This window comes from Cetorhinus maximus, chromosome 33 (genome assembly GCF_964194155.1).
Source record: "Cetorhinus maximus chromosome 33, sCetMax3.hap1.1, whole genome shotgun sequence".
Lineage (NCBI taxonomy): Eukaryota > Metazoa > Chordata > Chondrichthyes > Lamniformes > Cetorhinidae > Cetorhinus > Cetorhinus maximus.
Genome location: NC_135911.1, coordinates 10727736 through 10746515, shown reverse-complemented (window position 1 = coordinate 10746515; position 18780 = coordinate 10727736). Strand labels below are relative to the sequence as shown.

The 18780-nt window shown below is 49.0% G+C and overlaps 2 long non-coding RNA genes across 2 annotated transcripts in view; one reads left to right on the top strand and one right to left on the bottom strand.

Moving 5' to 3' along the window:
* LOC144671632 (uncharacterized) overlaps positions 1 to 18780 on the top strand; it is a 408427-nt gene that overhangs the window by 225117 nt on the left and 164530 nt on the right. The gene's annotated exons all lie outside the window — the stretch shown is intronic.
* On the bottom strand, positions 13557 to 15916 carry LOC144671649 (uncharacterized). Its single transcript, XR_013573982.1, has 2 exons — positions 15769 to 15916; positions 13557 to 13814 (listed from the first exon to the last, which is right to left on the bottom strand). It is a non-coding gene; the product is annotated as an uncharacterized LOC144671649 (long non-coding RNA).

Below are 18780 nucleotides of genomic sequence, written 5' to 3'. Positions count from 1 at the left end.
GCTGGAGGAGTTTAGAGGGATAGGGAGGTTTGTAGGGGCTGGAGGCGGTTACAGAGATAGGGAGTGTTGTAGGGGCTGGAGGAGTTTACAGGGATAGGGAGAGTTGTAGGGGCTGGAGGAGGTTACAGATATAGGGAGTGTTGTTAGGGCTGGAGGAGGTTACAGAGATAGGGAGAGTTGTAGGGGCTGGAGGAGGTTACACAAATAGGGAGGGTTGTAGAGTCTGGAGGAGGTTATAGAGATAGGGAGGGCTGTAGGGGTTGGAGGAGTTTACAGAGATTAGGAGCGTTTTAGCTGCTGGAGGAGGTTACAGAGATAGGGAGGGTTGTAGGTGCTGGACGAGTTTACAAGGATAGGGAGGTTGGTTGGGGCTGGAGGAGGTTACAGAGATGGGGAGTGTTGTAAGGGCTGGAAGAGGTTACAGAGATAGGGAGTGTTGTCGGGGCTGGAGGTGGTTAGAGATCGGGATTTTGGAAGGGTTTGGAGGAGGTTACAGAGATAGGGAAGGTTGACGGGCGTGGAGGAGGTTACAGAGATAGGGCGGGTTGTTTGGGCAGGAGGAGGTTACAAAAATAGGGAGGATTGTAGGGGCTGGAGGAGGTTTCAGAGATTAGGAGGGTTGTTTGGGCTGCGGGAGGTTACAGAGATAGGGAGGGTTGTTTGGGCTGCGGGAGGTTATAGAAATGTGGAGGCTGGAGGAGGGTACAGAAATAGGGAGGGCTGTTGGAGGCTGGAGAAGGTTCCTAACATGCCATTCACCAACAAGTAAATTCAAGGCACAATGTTTTGAGTCAAATAGATTTTATTTAAAGATTCAGCCAAAGTGTCACTGACACGTATTCAGAGCTGAATTTCAGACTGGTACAGATGAGAAGTATCGCACCTTCTCCAGCACGTGAGGGATCAGGAAGCTACCATTCCATATGTGTGTGGGGCGAGCTTACATTACAGAACAGATGGGAGCCTAGAAGTTACAGGACAACCAGAATAACATGTGGCCTCTTGCTGTGCGATGGGAGAGGACAAAACTCTTTGAAAGTTTTGAGGGTTAATAGCTCCTCATACAAACTTTCTTTGTCCACCTGTAGTGTCCATTTCTTCTGTGTTTGATTTTGTGAGTCTGGTAACTGATCTCCGCTCACTGTGATTGGCTGTTTAAGCTGGTGTGAACTCACAGGTAAGCAAACAGACATCACAGAAGCTACTAGAAGCTGAGCTGTAAGCACGAGCGGAGATATTCTGTGATTGCAGAGATATTTTCAAACTCTTGTCAGTAAAATTGTTGATCACTGGGAAAGTGGTGTCATCTCTGCATAGCTCTGAGGCAAATTAAACATATAAAATATATAACACCGCCATTTTGAACAGAGGTGTCAGTGCATTCACTTGGGATGTTGTGGTTGAAAGTCACATGGGTGGGTGTTCTAGCGCCTGGTGTAATTTTGTGGTTCCCTGCTAAACGTGATTATGCATTGCCAGGCTTTGCAGGGTCAAAGGTGAGGGGCTGGCAATTCTCAGGCAGGTCCTTGCACTGGTTCATCCCTCGAGCACATCTTTGAGGGTTTTTGCTGCTTTATTCCATAGATCCCTGAATTAAAGGAACGAGAATCTGGTTAGCACATTGTTGCAAATCTCCCCTGTAAACTATTTTAGAGGTGTGTTTCAGGACCCCACAGCCCCACCCAGAATGGAGATCATTGGTTAATTCCCTTGTCAATCACACTTGGAATCTGTATCACTGCCAGTGACCGGCAAACTATTTTATACACATTTTGTGTTGTGCAACTATCCTCCACTGACTGTATTTTCTGGAGAAATTGCCCTGCTTTTGTCAAGGGACTTTGCTGTAATTTCAACCATGAGTTCCTTTTGCTGTAGTTCCTAAAAACTCATAATAAATAGACTCTGTGGACTGAGAGAGGGAGGGTGAGAGAGTCAGTATGAGAAGGAGAGAGAGACTTAGAGTGTGTGAGAAATGGAAGAGTGAGAGAGAGGGGAGACAGAGAGAGACAGTGACAGGGAGAGGGAGAGCTAAAGAAACAGTGAGTGGTAGTGTAGAGAGACAGTAAAAGAGAGAGAAAGAGAGGCAGTGAAATATGTTGAAAGGGGTTGTTCAGTGTCTCACTAAGAGGTCTGGAGTCTTGTGGGATTGAACATTTAAGTGTTTATTCACAACTCAGAACTATGGACATCTCCAAGGTACAGTCCTGACTAGGTACTATCTCCATGCTGGTTTCTACTAGACGACTATGCTCAGTCCACTATCATGTGACTCTATACATCATACAGTGGGTGGTACTGTTCACCTGTCCCACATTAACCCTTGGCCTGCAAAATGCCCTTATACTACAAGAGAAAGCGGAAGACAGAGAGACTGTGAGAGAAATAGTGGAACAGCATGAGATAGAGAGATAGAGCGATAGAGAGAGAGAGACAGTAAAGAAAACAGTGAGAAAGAATGAGTGAGAGAGATGGAAGGGAGAGTGACAGAGAGAGAGAGACAGTGAGTAGGTTTGTGTGAGCAGGAGAGCAGAGACAGAGCAGGGGAGAGAGGGAGTGTGAGAGAGGAGGAGAAAAAGACAACTGAAAAACAATGAAATCAGGAGAAAGAGAAAAAGAGACAGGGAGAGAGAGGAGGATAAATTAGAGAGACAGTAAGTGGGAGAGAGGGAGAATGCGAAAGGGAGAGAGAGTGTTTGAGAGTGAGTGACAGTGGAAGAGAGAGTGTGAGACAGGGGGGAGAGAGAGAAAGGGCCCATCTCCATTCTAAGCTCTCTGCTTGTCTATCTAAGATCTGTTGAGTCTGTGTGTCCCCCACACTCTCCCATCCACCTGTTAAAGGTGCTATATAAATGTAGCCTTCTTTTGGTCATTGTCCTGACTTGGCGACGTGTTTAATCTTCTGCTTGTTGCTGTCGGTCAGTAACTCCAGTACTGTGCCCAGCGCCTGATCTGCTAATCTCTTTCCATTCTCTGCCATCTTCTCCAAGAAGATCAGTGTAGCATCATCCTCAGGAGGAGGGCCCTCAATCTCTGATTCTTGATGGTTGGAGACAGTTTCTGCAGGAACACACATACACACACACACACACACACACAGTCAGTCAGCCTCTGTAACAGTCCAGCTAACTACACCATCAGATTCCTGTAATCGTTCCATTTCACACTGTGAGATCCTGCAATTATCCCATTCCTGTAACAAGAGCCTGTTACACCCAACCCCTCAAACCTGCTCCACCATTCGATTAGATCGTGGCTGATCTGTAACTTAACTCCATCTACCCGGCTCAGCTCCCTAACCCTGAATCCCCCTCACCCAACAAAACTCCATCAATCTCAGTTTTGAAATGTTCAACTGACCCCCTCCCAGCCTCGACAACTTTTGTGGAGGGGGGGAGTGAGTTCCAGGTTTCCCCTCCCCTTTGTGTGAAGAAGTGCTTCCTGACATCATCCCATGAACGGCCTGGCTCCAATTTGAAGGCTCTGTCCCTTTGTTCAGGACTCACCCCCATCAGAGATGACATTTTCTCTCTATCGATCCTATTGAATCCTTTAATCACCTTAAACCCCTTGATTAGGCCACCCCTTAATCTTATAGACTCAAGGCAATACAAGCCTAGGATGTGCGACTTGTCCTTGGAATTAAACTCTTTTAACCCCGGGTATCATTTTAGTGAATCTGTGCTGCACCCCCTCTAAGGCCAGTCTCTCCTTCCTGAGGTGCGGGGCCCAAAACTGAACACAGTTACTCCAGATGGAGGTGTAACCAGTGCTTTGTCTAACCTTCTCTCTCTCTCTCTCTCTCTATCTGTCTAGCAGTCCCTCGGAGTGAGGAGTACATTTGTCACGGAGCCTCTGGCAAGAGATTGTGCGTGGAGTGCAAACCTCAATCCAATCAGGCAGAGTCAACATGGTTTTGTTAAAGGGAAATCATATTTGGCTAATTTATTAGAGTTCATTGGGGACATAACTAGCAATTTTTATAAAGGGGAACCTGTGGATGTGATGTACTTAGATTCCCAGAAGCATTTGATAAAGTGCCACATCAAAGGTTATTGCACAATGTAAGGGGTCATGGTGTAGGGGGGGTAACATATTAACATGGATAGAGGATTGGTTAGCTAACAGGAAACAGAGAGTAGGCATAAATGAGTCTTTTTCGGATTGACAGTTTGTGACGAGTGGAGTGCCTCAGGGATCAGTGCTGGGGCCTCAGCTACTTACAATTTATAACAATAATCTGGATGAAGGGACCAAATGTATCATTGCTAAATTTGCTGATGACACAAAGATTGTGAGGAATGTAAGATTTGAAGAGGACCGAAGGAGTCTGCTAAGGGATACAGACAGGGTAAGTGGGTGGGTAAAACATTTATCAGATGGAGGACAGCGTGGGAAAATGTGAAAGTGTCCACTTTGGCAGGAAGAATAGAAAAACAGCAAATTATTGAAATAGAGAGAGATTGCAGAACTCTGAGGTACAGAGGGATCTGGGTGTCCTGGTGTATGACTGACAGAATGTTAGTCTGCAGGTACAGCAGGTGATTGGGAAGGCAAATGAAATGTTGTTGTTTATTGTACCAGGGCTCCCAGATACCCCTGAGCCCATCACACTCTGTTACTCCCTGAACGACATTGGCTCCCACTCCTACAGCACCTCGATTTTAAAATTCTTACATTCTTATTTTCAAATCTCCCGGTGGCTTCTGCCACTCCACATCTCTGTAACCTCCTCCAGCCCCTACAACACTCCCTATCTCTGTAACCTCCTCCAGCCCCTACAACCCTCCCTATCTCTGTAACCCCCTCCAGCCCCTACAACACTCCCTATCTCTGTAACCTCCTCCAGACACTACAACCCTCTCTATCTCTGTAACCTCCTCCAGCCCCTACAACCCTCCCTATCTCTGTAACCTCCTCCAGCCCCTACAACCCACCCCATCTCTGTTACCTCCTCCAGACCATACAACCCTCCCCATCTCTGTAACCTCCTCCAGACCCTACAACCCTCCCATCTCGATAACCTCCTCCTGAAACTACAGCCCTCCCCGTCTCTGTAATCTCCTCCAGCCCCTACAACCCTCCCTATCTCTGTAACCTCCTCCAGTCCATACAACAATCCCTATCTCTGTAACCTCCTCCAGCCACTACAACCCTCCCTATCTCTGTAAAATCCTCCAGACACTACAACCCTCCCCATCTCTGTAACCTCCTCCACACCCTACAACCCTCCCCATCTCTATAAACTCCTCCATACCCTACAGCCCTCCCCATCTCTGTAACCTCCTCCAGCCCCTACAACGCTCCCTATCTCTGTAACCTCCTCCAGCCACTACAACCCTCCCTATCTCTGTAACCTACTCCAGCCCCTACAACCCTCCCTATCTCTGTAACCTCCTCCAGCCCCTACAACCCTCCCTATCCCTGTAACCTCCTCCAGCCCCTACTACCCTCCCCAGCTCTGTAACCTCCTCCAGACCCTACAACCCTCCCTATCTCTGTAACCTCCTCCAGACCATACAAACCTCCATATCTCTGTAACCTCCTCCACCACTACAACACTCCCTATATCTTTAACCTCCTCCAGCCACTACAACACACCCTACCTCTGTAACCTCCTCCAGCCCCTACAACACTCCCTATCTCTGTAACCTCCTCCAGCCCCTACAACACTCCCTATCTCTGTACCCTCCTCCAGCCCCTACAAACTCCCTATCTCTGTAACCACCTCCAGCCCCTACAACACTCCCTATCTCTGTAACCTCCTCCAGCCCCTACAACCCTCCCTATCTGTGTAACCTCCTACAGCCCCTACAACACTCCCTATCTCTGTAAACTCCTCCAGCCCCTACAGCCCTCACTATCTCTCTAAACTCCTACAGCTGCAACAACACTCCCTATCTCTGTAACCTCCTCCAGCCCCTACAACACTCCCTATATCTGAAACCTCTTCCAGCCCCTACAACCCTCCATTTCTCTGTAAACTCCTCCAGCCCCTACAACCCTCCCAATCTCTGTAACATCCTCTAGCCACTATTACCCTCCCTATCTCAATAACATCCTTCAGCCACTACTACCCTACCTATCTCTGTAACCTCCTCCAGCCCCTACAACACTCCCTATCTCTGTAACCTCCTCCAGCCCCAACTACCCTCCTTATCTCTGTAACCTCCTCCAGCCACTATTACCCACCGTATCTCTATAACATCCTCCAGCCCCTACAACACTCCCTATCTCTGTGCCATCCTCCCGCCCCTACAACCCTCCCTATCTCTGCAACCTCCTCCAGCCCCTACAACCCTCCCTTTCTCTGTAACCTCCTCCAGCCCCTTTAACACACCGAGATCTCTGCGCTTCTCCATTTCTCGCATCTTGACCATCCCCCGATTCCCATCGCTCCAACATTGGCGGCCGTGCCTTCAGGTGCCTGGGACCCTAAGCTCTGGAATTCCCTACCTTAACCTCTCCACACCCCCTGTCCCTTTCTCAATTTGTCTCGCTCTCTCTCTCTCATTCCCTTTTCTGCCGCTTGATGGTCATTAATAGTGAGGAACATTATGTGAAAGTTGCTGATGAATGTTCCCTGACTTTCGGTCTTTTACCTTTGGAGACTAACCTGTGACAACCAAGAGGGTGAGAAGGAGCATGGAGATCCATAGACTCGCAATTTCATTTCTGATGGTTTTCAGCTGCTATTGATCTGGACATAAAAGCATAAGAATATAAGAAATAGGAGCTGAAGGAGGCCATTCAGCCCCTCGTGCCTGCTCCCCCATTCAATACCAACATGGCTAATCTTCTACCTCTACTCCACTTTCCCGCCCTATCCCTTTGAGCCCAAAATTCTATCGACCTGAGTCTTGAGTAAACTCAATGATGGAGCGTCCACAGCTCTCTGGGGTAGAGAATTCCAAAGATTCACAACCCTCCGAGTGAAGACATTTCTCCTCATCTCAATCCAAAATGGCAGACCCCTTATCCTGAGACTGTGACCCCCGTCCCCTCGCCCTAGATTTGGACTCTCCGGCTGGGAAAACAGAAGTGGGAGGGGAAGGGGAACAGACTCTCAGCGTCAAATCACTCCGAAAGAAAAACAAATTCACACAATACAGAGATGTTTGATGATGAAATGCTCCAGCACTTCTTTTCTCTTCAGTCAGGTCAGAGGCTGGGAATCCTGCGGGGAGTAACTCACCTCCTGACTCCCCAAAGCCTGTCCACCATCTACAAGGCACAAGTCAGGAATGTGATGGGATACTCCCCACTTGCCTGGATCAGCGCAGCTCCCGCAACAATCGCTGTGGGTCTGGAGTCACGTGTAGGCCAGAACGGGTAAGGAGGGCAGATTTCCTTCCCTAAAGGGGCATTAGTGACCCAGATGGGTTTATACAACAATCGATGATAGTTTCAGGGTCTCTGTCACCGAGACTGGTTTTCAATTCCTGATTTATTCATTGAATTTAAATTCCACCGGTTGCCCTGGTGGGATTTGAACCCCTGTCCCCAGAGCGTGAGCCTGGGCCTCTGGATTACTGGCCCAGTGACATCACCACTGCACCACTGTCACCCCATCACCCAGAGGTTTCTGCAGAAAGAGGGAGATCCGCAAAGCAGGGGTGTCGGAAAGCAACCCCGCTTGTCCTAGTGTGTCACCCGCTTCGGACTGAGGGGGGCGGTACTGAGCGAGAGAAGGAAGGAGCTGAGGGAGAGCGAAGAGAGAGGGAAAGGTAAAGAGAATGGATAGAATGAAAGGGAAAGAAGATAGAAAGAAAATAAGAAAGGGAGTGAGTGGGAAATTTGGAGAGAAGAGGGCGAAAGAGAGATAGAAAGACAGAGACGGGAAGAGAAAGAGAGAAAGACAAAGGGAGAAATGGACAAAGACAGAGAGAGGTAGAAAAAAGGAGAGGGAGGGAGAAATAGATGTAAAGAAGTCAAGAGGAAAAGAGAGGGATCGAGAAAGAGAAAAAGCAAAAGAGATGGAAAGACAGTATGAGGTAAAGAGAGATAAAGAGAGAAAGGAGAAGGGAAGAGGGGAAGAGAAAGAGGAAGACGGAGAGGAAGAGAGACAAAAGTAGATAGAAAAATGGAATGAGAAAAAGAAAGAGAAATGGAGAGAGAAAACAAGGTGAATTCAGTCAGTGAGCGTTTACATGGACAACAATAAACCATGGCTGCCACCTACTGTCTGTAATTTAATGATCAGTATCAACAAGTCTCAATGTCTCTGCTCCTCTCACCCGCTCTAACTTGTCTCCCCCTGAACTTGCTACACTCCGTTCTCTCAGGTCCAACCCTGACATTGTCATCAAACCCGCTGACAAGGGTGGTGCTGTTGTTGTCTGGCGCACTGACCTCTACCTCGCAGAGGCTCAGTGTCAACTCGCAGACACTCCCTCCTACCTCCCCCTGGACCATGACCTCACCACTCAACATCAAGCCATTGTTCCCAGGACTGTCACTGACCTCATCTCCTCTGGAGATCTTCCTCCCACAGCTTCCAACCTCATAGTCTAACAACCTCAGACGGCCCGCTTCTACCTCCTACCCAAAATCCACAAACAGGACCTTCTCGGCAGACCGATCGTGTCAGCCTGTTCCTGCCCCACGGAACTCATTTCTTGCTATCTTGACTGCACTCTCCCTCCCCTTGTCCAGTCCCTTCCCACCCACATCCGTGATTCCTCTCACACCCTCCATCATATCAACAATTTCCTGTTCCCTGGCCCCAACCGCCTCCTCTTCACCATGGATGTCCGATCTCTCTACACCTCCATCCCCCACCAGGATGGTCTGAGGGCCCTTAGCTTCTTCCGTGAACAGAGGCCCGAACAATCCCCATCCACCACTACTCTCCTCCGTCTTCCTGAATTTGTTCTCACTCTGAACAATTTCTACTTAAACTCCTCTCACTTCCTCCAAATAATAGGTGTGGCTATGGGTACCCGCATGGGCCCCAGTTATGCCTGTCTCTTTATGGGGTATGTGGAACATTCCTTGTTCCAGTCCTACTCCGGCCCCCTCCCACAACTCTTTCTCCGGTACATCGATGATTACTTCGGTGCTGCTTCATGCTCTCGTCGGGACCTGGAATAAAAATGTATTAATTTTGCTTCCAATTTCCACCCCTCCATCATTTTCACATGGTCCATCTCTGACACTTCTCTTCCCTTCCTTGACCTCTCTGTCTCAATTTCTGGTGTTAGAATGTCCACCAATATCCATTACAAGCCTACCGACACCCACAGCTACCTCGACTACAGCTCCTCACACCCCGCTTCCTGTAAGGACTCCATCCCATTCTCTCTGTTCCTTCTACTCCATCGCATCTGTTCTGATGATGCCGCTTTCAAAAACCGTTCCTCTGACATGTTTTCCTTCTTCCTTTACCGAGGTTTTCCACCCACGGTGGTTGACAGGGCCCTCAACCGTGTCCGGCCCATCTCACATGCATCCACCCTCACACCTTCCTCTCCCTCCCAGAAACATGATAGGGTCACCCTTGTGCTCACTTATCACCCCACCAGCCTCCGCATTCAAAGGATCATCCACCACCTTTTCCGTCAACTCCAGCATGATGCCACCACCAAACACATCTTCCCATCACCCCCCCGGGCGGCATTCCACAGGGATCATTCCTTCCGGGACACCCTGGTCCACTCCTCCATCACCCCCTACACCTCAACCCCCTCCCATGGCACCTTCCCATGCAAACGCAGAAGGTGCAACACCTGCCCCTTTACTACCCCTCACCTCATCGTCCAAGAACCCAAACCCTCCTTTCAATTGAAGCAGCATTTCACTTGCACGTCCCTCAATTTAGTCTACTGCATTCGTTGCTCCCAATGCGGTTTCCTCTACATTGGAAAGACCAAACGCAGACTGGGTGACTGCTTTGCAGAACACCTTCGGTCTGTCCGCAAGCATTAGCCAGACCTCCCTGTCGCTTGCCATTTCAACACTCCACCCTGCTCTCATGCCCACATGTCCGTCCTTGGCCTGCTGCATTGTTCCAGGGAAGATCAACACAAACTGGAGGAACAGCACCTCATCTTCCGACTCGGCACTTTACAGCCTTCCGGACTGAATATTGAGTTCAACAATTTTAGATCATGAACTCTCTCCTCCATCCCCACCCCCTTTCTGATCCCCCTTTTTTCCAATAATTTATATAGATTTTTCTTTTCCCACCAAGTTCCATTATTTTTACATGTATTTCCATCGATTGTTCTATCCCTAACTTTAAGCCTATTTCGATCCCTTCCCCCCACCCCACCCCCACTAGGGCTATCTGTACCTTGCTGGCCCTGCTTTCTACCCTTAATGTCACCTCTTATCGCATTCCTTAAATAATATCACTACCTTCAACACCTCTTTGGCCTTTTGTCTGTGACATTTTTTGGTTATCTGCTCCTATCACTGGCCCTCTATCCAGCTCTAACTGTCCCACCCACCCTTAAACCAGCTTATATTTCACCTCTCTTCTGTTTTACCTTAGTTCTGTTGAAGAGTCATACGGACTCGAAACGTTAACTGTTTTCCTCTCCGCAGATGCTGTCAGACCTGATGAGTTTTTCCAGGTATTTTTGTTTTAGTTGAGGATTCATAGGTCTTGAAAAAAACAAAGAACTGCGGATGCTGGAAATCCAAAACATAAACAGAAACAGAAATAGCTGGAAAAACTCAGCAGGTCTGCCAGATTTCATAGGTCTTGGGCTGTTTGACCAATCGAGAACATTCTCACTCATCAACTATCTCAGCAAATAAAGGTTTCAGATTCACATCAAACACTTACCTGGTAAGTGCGAAGGCTTTAAGCAGCCCAGGCTGATGGGTCAGATTTCACTAACCTGCCCTGTGTACTCAGTTTGTGATAATAATTACCTCCAATTGAATGTGAAGGTACAAAGGGAGGAACGCCTAACCCCAGACAGTGTGAAATAATCCTCCACTAGGCTTCTCAATCACAGAGAGTCAGGAACTGCTGTTCACAGAGAGCTTCATTCAACTTTAATCATCGCTCTCCGTTAAGTACAATTCTCCAGAGTCCGCTCTCAGAGCAGGAAACACCAACACCCATGTCAGATTGTGGACAAGGGTCATTAAACATTTTGAAATGTTCCAGAGGGTGATAACCTCCCCTCTGAGACAGTCGGGCATGTGAACGAATCACACTCCTGAAATGGACAACTATAATCCAGGTAAACATTGGCAGTGCAAGGACTGAGGGAGTGCAGCACTGTCAGAGGGTCAGTACTGAGGGAGTGCAGCACTGTCAGAGGGTCGGTACTGAGGGAGTGCTGCACTGTCAGAGGCTCAGTACTGAGGGAGTGCTGCACTGTCGGAGGGTCAGTACTGAGGGAGCGCTGCACTGTCGGATGGTCAGTACTGAGAGAGTGCTGCACTGTCGGAGGGTAGGTACTGAGGGAATGCAGCACTGTCAGAGGCTCAGTACTGAGGGAGTGCTGCACTGTCAGAGGCTCAGTACTGAGTGAGTGCTGCACTGTCGGAGGGTCAGTACTGAGGGAGCGCTGCACTGTCGGAGGGTCAGTACTGAGGGAGTGCTGCACTGTCGGAGGGTCAATACTGAGGGAATGCAGAACTGTCAGAGGCTCAGTAGTGAGGGAGTGCTGCACTGTCGGACGGTCAGTGCTGAGGGAGTGCGGCACTGTCGGAGGGTCAGTGCTGAGGGAGTGTTGCACTGTCAGAGGATCAGTACTAAGTCAGTGCTGCACTGTCGGGTGGTCAGTACTGAGGGAGCGCTGCACTGTCGGATGGTCAGCACTGAGGGAGTGCTGCACTGTCGGAGGGTCAGCACTGAGGGAGCGCTGCACTGTCGGAGGGTCAGTATTCAGGGAGTGCTGCATTGTCAGAGGGTCAGTACTGAGGAAGTGCTGCACTATCAGTGGGAAGGCACTGAGCGAGCGCTGCACTGTCAGAGGATCAGTACTGAGGGCGTCCTGCACTGTCGGGGGGTCAGTACTGAGGGAGTGCTGCACTGTCATAGGGTCAGTACTGAGGGAATGCTGCACTGTCAGAGGGTCAGTACTGAGGGAGTGCTGCACTGTCAGAGGGTAAGTACTGAGGGAGTGCTGCACTGTCAGAGGGTCAGTATTGAGGGAGTGCTGCACTGTTGGAGGGTCAGTACTGAGGGAGCGCTGCACTGTCAGAGTGTCAGTCATGAGGGATGGCTGCAATGTCAGAGGGTCAGTACTGAGGGAGTGCTGACCTGTCGGAGGGTCAGTACTGAGGGAGTGCTGCACTGTCAGAGGGTCAGTACTGAGGGAGTGCTGACCTGTTGGAGGGTCAGTACTGAGGGAGTGCTGCACTGTCAGAGGGTCAGTACTGAGGGAGTGCTGACCTGTTGGAGGGTCAGTACTGAGGGAGTGCTGCACTGTCAGAGGGTCAGTACTGAGGGAGTGCTGCACTGTCAGAGGGTCAGTACTGAGGGAGTGCTGCACTGTCAGAGGGTCAGTACTGAGGGAGTGCTGCACTGTCGGATGGTCAGTACTGAGGGAGTGCTGCACTGTCAGAGGGTCAGTACTGAGGGAGTGCTGACCTGTCAGAGGGTCAGTACTGAGGTAGTAAAATAAACAGATGGTCCATGTTATTATTACGATGCAGCTTGTGGGATCTTGCTGTGTGTAAATTGACTGCCACGGTTGCTATCTTACAACAGGGGCTACACTTCAAAAGTGCTTCCTTAGGTCATCCTGAGGTGGGGAAAAAGGGTTATGGAAATGGAAATTCTTTCTTTCTCAATCCGCATTGGGTTTACTGGTTTCGTAATTGCTTCAAGCAGAATCCTCAGATTGACCCAGGGTCGAGGTAATATTTCTGTCGTTAGCACAAGGCACAAGCGGCAGTATAACTACAGCCTGAGTTACATCTGCGCTGTGCTCTTTCTCTTCCTGAAGGGAGCACAAACAGTAAATGACCGGACAGGAGGAGGCTGATATTTGTTTTTTCCATATCACAGTTTGGTTACAACACAGGAGGCCATTCGGTCCCTCGTTTTTGTGCTGACTCTCTGAAGCAGCAATTTACCTAGTTCCTCTCTCCGGCTTTCTCCCTGCCCTGCACATTCTCCCGCTTCAGATAATGATCCAATTCATTTGTGAAAGGCTCTGTTGAACCTGCCTCCCCCACACTCTCGGCCAGCGCCTTCCACACCCCAGTAACTCGTTGGGTGAAAAAGTTTCTCCTCATTTCGCCATTGCTTCTTCTAGCCAATCACCTTCAATCTGTGTCCCTCTCCCTCTCAGCCCTTCCACTCTGTCCGGACCACTCATGATTTTGAACGTCTCTATCAAATCTCCTCTCAACCTTCCCTGCTCCAAGGGGAACAGTCCCAGCTTCTCCAAACCATCAACAGAACTGAATTTCCTCATCTCTGGAAACATTCTCATGCATCTTTTCTGCTCCCTCTCCAAAGCTTTCACATCCCCCCTAAAGTACGATAACCAGAACCGGACACAATACTGGAATCTCATTTGAAGATTCTGCACCTTTCGGAGTTTTGAACCAACACTGAATATAAAGAATACGCTGACAGAAAATGCAAGTGAAAGAAGTTTAATAATTCGCCTCCATCTTCTTCATGATACAAAGAGGCTGTTTGACAAAACACACTCAATCCGACAGTCAATGACCCAATGAAGCATCGCAGTGATTACAAATCTATAAACGCGTCTGGGACACAGACTGAGATCAGGAAAGCTGTTCCAAAAGCAGGGCTCATTTTGAATTGATTCACTGTAGCTCTTCAGGACTAGAAAATACTCCTCAGCTGGTGAGCGATTTGCTTGTAGAAATGCCTGGAATTAAATATATTCATATCAGTCAGTTTACTTTCCATGTGGATCCCTATCGTGTTAGATTGTCCAATAGAGAGAGTCACAGGGAGAGCTGACCAGCTCCCAGGGGTGAGTAAGGCTCAAAGTTAAGGGTGTTCTGGGTACATTTTGGACAATGGATAACAAATTGGTTGGGAGCCGGACAATATATGTTGGGGTTGGAGGAGTTAGATCAGTGAAGTGGGAAGGAGTCACCCAGGAACAGGACTGGAATTTCAAAATGACATCAATTACTTGAATTCCGGCATTCAACACAAGTTGATTAACTTTTCGGTGGATAGTCGGGCCTCAAACTGCTACTTCTATACTGTCCCCATCAAACACTCCCAGGACAGGTACAGCACGGGGTTAGATAAAGAGTAAAGCTCCCTCTACACTGTCCCCATCAAACACTCCCAGGACAGATACAGCACGGGGTTAGATACAGAGTAAAGCTCCCTCTACACTGTCCCCATCAAACGCTCCCAGGACAGGTACAGCACGGGGTTAGATAAAGAGTAAAGCTCCCTCTACACTGTCCCCATCAAACACTCCCAGGACAGATACAGCACGGGGTTAGATACATAGTAAAGCTCCCTCTACACTGTCCCCATCAAACGCTCCCAGGACAGGTACAGCATGGGGTTAGATACAGAGTAAATCTCCCTCTACACTGTCCCCATCAAACACTACCAGAACAGGTACAGCAAGGGGTTAGATACAGAGTAAAACTCCCTCTACACCATCCCCATCAAACAATCCCAGGACAGGTACAGAACGGGGTTAGATACAGAGTAAAGCTCCCTCTACACTGTCCCATCAAACACTCCCAGGACAGGTACAGCACGAGTTTAGATACAGAGTAAAGCTCCCTCTATACTGTCCCCATCAAACCATCCCAGGAGAGGTACGGCACGAGGTTAGACACAGAGTAAAGCACCATCTCCACTGTCCCCATCAAACATTCCCAGGACTAGCACAGCACGGGGTTAGATACAGAGTAAAGCTCCCTCTACACTGTCCCCATCAAACACTCCCAGGGCAGGTACAGCACAGGGTTAGATACACAGTAAAGCTCCCTCTACACCGTCCCCATCAAACACTCCCAGGGCAGGTACAGCACGGGGTTAGATACAGAGTAAAGCTCCCTCTACACCGTCCCCATCAAACACTCCCAGGGCAGGTACAGCACGGGGTTAGATACAGAGTAAAGCTCCCTCTACACTATCCCCATCAAACACTCCCAGGGCAGGTACAGCACGGGGTTAGATACAGAGTAAAGCTCCCTCTGCACTGTCCCCATCAAACACTCCCAGGGCAGGTACAGCACTTTGTTAGACACAGAGTAAACCTCATTCTAGTCTGAGTGCAGTATAGATTCACCAGAATGAGACCAGGACTCCGAGGGATAAATTACGAGGAGAGGTTACACAAACTCGGGCTTGTGTTCCTTGGAATTTAGAAGGTTGAGAGGGGATTTGATCAAAGTTTTGAAGGTATTAAGGGGAACAGATCGAGGTCGATAGAGAGAAACTATTTCCCCTGGTTGGGGTGGAGTCTGGGATTTGGGGGCAGATTCTGAAAATGGGAGGCTGACATTTCAGGAGTGAAATTAGGAAACATTTCTACACACAAAGGGTGGGGGAAGTTTGGAATTTCTTCCCCAAATGGCAATAGATCAATTGTTAATTTTATATCTGAGTGATTGATGGATTTTTGTTATCCAAAGGGATTAAGGGATATGGGGTAAAGGCGGGTATGTGGAGTTAGGTCACAGATCAGCCAGGATTTCAATGAACAGAGGAACAGACTCGAGGGGCTGAATGGCCTCCTACTGTTCCTGTCTTCTGTGATTGGTAGAAAACTGGACTGATTTTTCTTGAACATACAATTCACAAAGAGAGCTTCGGACAAACTAAACAAGAATCCTACATACTCCATATTCCTCTGGAAATTCGGATCATTCAGCATGGATGAAATGAGCCTCTTTATTCTGCTGAATATGTCCTGAGCTCCACCTCGCAGAATATCCAGATTAAACTCAGCCGGAGCATTTTCCCGTTGGTAATAGGCCGATGCTTGTACTGGAGGGAGAAAATAACATTTAATTCAACTACAAAACACCCAACTGCTCAATGGCTCACAGAGCAATAATTTGAACTCACGTGGTCACCTGTACCATCGTTCCTCCTTCTCCATCTCTCACTCTCTCTCTCTCTCACTCCCCATCCTGCCTTTCCCTCTCCATTCACCTCACAATCTCTCTCTCCCTCTCCATCCCCCCTCACCCTCTCTCCTTCTCCATCCCACTCATTTTCTTGCTCCCACCCCATCCTACCTCAGTCTCTTTCATTCCACCTCCCCTACTCTCCGTCACTCTCCATCCCACCTTACTCTCTCTCTCTCTCTCTCTCACTCCCAATCCTACCTCACTCTCTCTCTCCCTCCCCATGCTCCCACTATCTCTCTTTCTTCATCCCTCTCACAATCCCTCTCCATCTCCCCTCACTCTCTGTCACTCTCCATCCTGTCTTATTTTCTCTCTCTCTCTATCACTCCTGATCCTACCTCACTCTCTCTCTCCATCCCCATCCTCCCACTATCTCTCTCTCTGTCTCCATCTAACCTCACACTCTCTCCTACTCCATCTCCCCGTTCTCTCACTCTCTCTCCCTCTCCATCCCGCCTCATTCTCTCTGTCCATAGTTCACCACACTCTGTCTCTTCATCCCCCCCACACTCTCTCTCTCTCTTCATCCCTCTCACTGTCTCTCTCCATCCCCATCCTTCCTCAGACTCTATCTCTCTCCATCCCCCTCACATTCCCTCTCTATCTCCCCTCACTCTTTCTCCTCTCTTCCTCTCCATCTACCCTCACTTTCCCACCTCTCTCCCACTCCATTGTACCTCACTCTCTTCTCACACCCTCCCCATCGCCACTCACTCTACCCTCCCTCTCTCTCCATCCTTCCTCTCTCTCCATCCCCTCTCTCACTCCATCCTCACGCATCATGCTCAATGTTCTCCCTGCGATTTCTCTGTTTTCTCTATCCCTCTATTCCCTTCGCTCTGTCCCTCTCGATGTTTAGTTACTGCACAGCCTGAGGCCTGTGACCTTCACCACTTTCCCCTCCCATTGCAAAATGGATCCGAGATAACCTGAGGGACACAGCAATCGAACAGGCTCCAAATAATCTTCATCCCTTCCCCATCTTTCCAAAGACTTACCCACAAGGACAGCCAGGGATAGGCTGAGGATGGCTAGTGTCACCATGGAGACACGCATTTTCACCGTGTAGATGAGCTTTTACCTGAAAGAATACAGACGAGAGTAACGCTCTGACACATTTCCGCCCATGTTCAATTCTTTTTAACACCCCACTCCCGCTCCCCCAATCCGCTCCCCAGGAAAAGCCAGCTGAAACCAGCGGGCAGCCTTTCTGAGGCAGGAGCTTGTGGGTGAGAGACACACTCCAGGGACTTGAGCCCACATTCGAAGCTGAGCTTCCAGTGCAGTTACTGAGGGGGTGCTGCACTGTCAGAGGTGCAGTAAGTCAGGGGACAGGGTCGCAACCTTAACTGAGGAAGACAGAGAATCTGATGCTGAGATTTCCGGGTTACAATCCCATGTTTTATAAACCAAATTATACAGACATCAAAAAGAGGGTTATTTTTAACCATTGACCAAATAAATTCCATTCATTAATAAAGCGCCTCTAACAGAATAAAACACCCCAAGATGCTTCATATGGGTGATTATCACCTAAATGTGATAGAGAGACACATAAGGAGATATTAGGGAGAGGTGACCAAAAGCTCTGTCAGAGAGAGAGGTTTTAAAGGAATGTCTTAAAGGATGAGAGAGAGAGAGAGAGAGAGAGAGGGAGAGAGAGAGCGAGAGAGAATGTTGGGAAGGTTTAGGGAGGGAATTCCAGAGCTTAGAGTCCCAGGCAGCTGAAAGCACGGCGGCAATGGTGGTGCGATGGGAATTGGGGCATGTCCAAGAGGCTAGAATTGGAGAGCGCAGAGACCTTAGATGCTTGTAGGGCCTGGAGGAGGTTGCAGAGATAAGGAGGGTTGTAGGGGCTGGAGGAGGTTACAGAGATAGGTAGGGTTGTAGGAGCTGGAGGAGGTTACAGAGATAGGGATGGTTGTAGGGGCTGGAGGAGGTTACAGAGATAGGGAATGTTATAGGAGTTGGAGGAGGTTACCGAGATAGAGAGGGTTGTAGGGGCTGTAGGAGGGTACAGGGATAGGGAGGGTTGTAGGGGCTGGAGGAGGTTACAGACGGGGATTAGAAGGCAACAATGAACATTTGAAAATCTAGGTGTTGTTGGACCAGGAGACAATCGAGTTCAGTGAGTTACACGGGGTGAGGGATGATGGGTGATGGGTGAATGGGATTTGGAACAGGTGGGACACTTGGAGGGGGCAGAATTTTGGACGATCCCCAGTTTACGGAGAGTGGAAGAGGGGAGCACGTTGTTAAGTCCCAATCCTTTCAAATTAGGAAAAATAGCTGGACAATTGGAATAACCTGCGGCCCCCTTAACACCGTCCAAAGGACACTTACCAGGAGCAGAGATGAACACTTTGAGGAATCCTGTCTTTACTGAGTGTCTATGAAGCAGTTCCCTCTTTTTATTCAGGTTTACGGTGCTCAGTGAATCACAGTCTGACGTAGTAATTGTTTCTTTAATTGGAGCGATTCCAGTGCAGATCGAGTCTGACTAAACGCCCTGTGGGTTTCCCCACACTACACAGCATCTGCTTGGCAGGAGGGAGGAGCGTGGAGTTCCAGTGTCTGGAGCTAAGGTCTCCAGGATCGAGCTGCCCTTCCACACAGAGACAACCTGAACTCTGGGATTGGCCCAGCTTCCAGATTGGAAACCGCTGGAGCGGGTTTGGGGAAATCCGGCATCTTTCCCACAATTCCTGCAACCAAGAC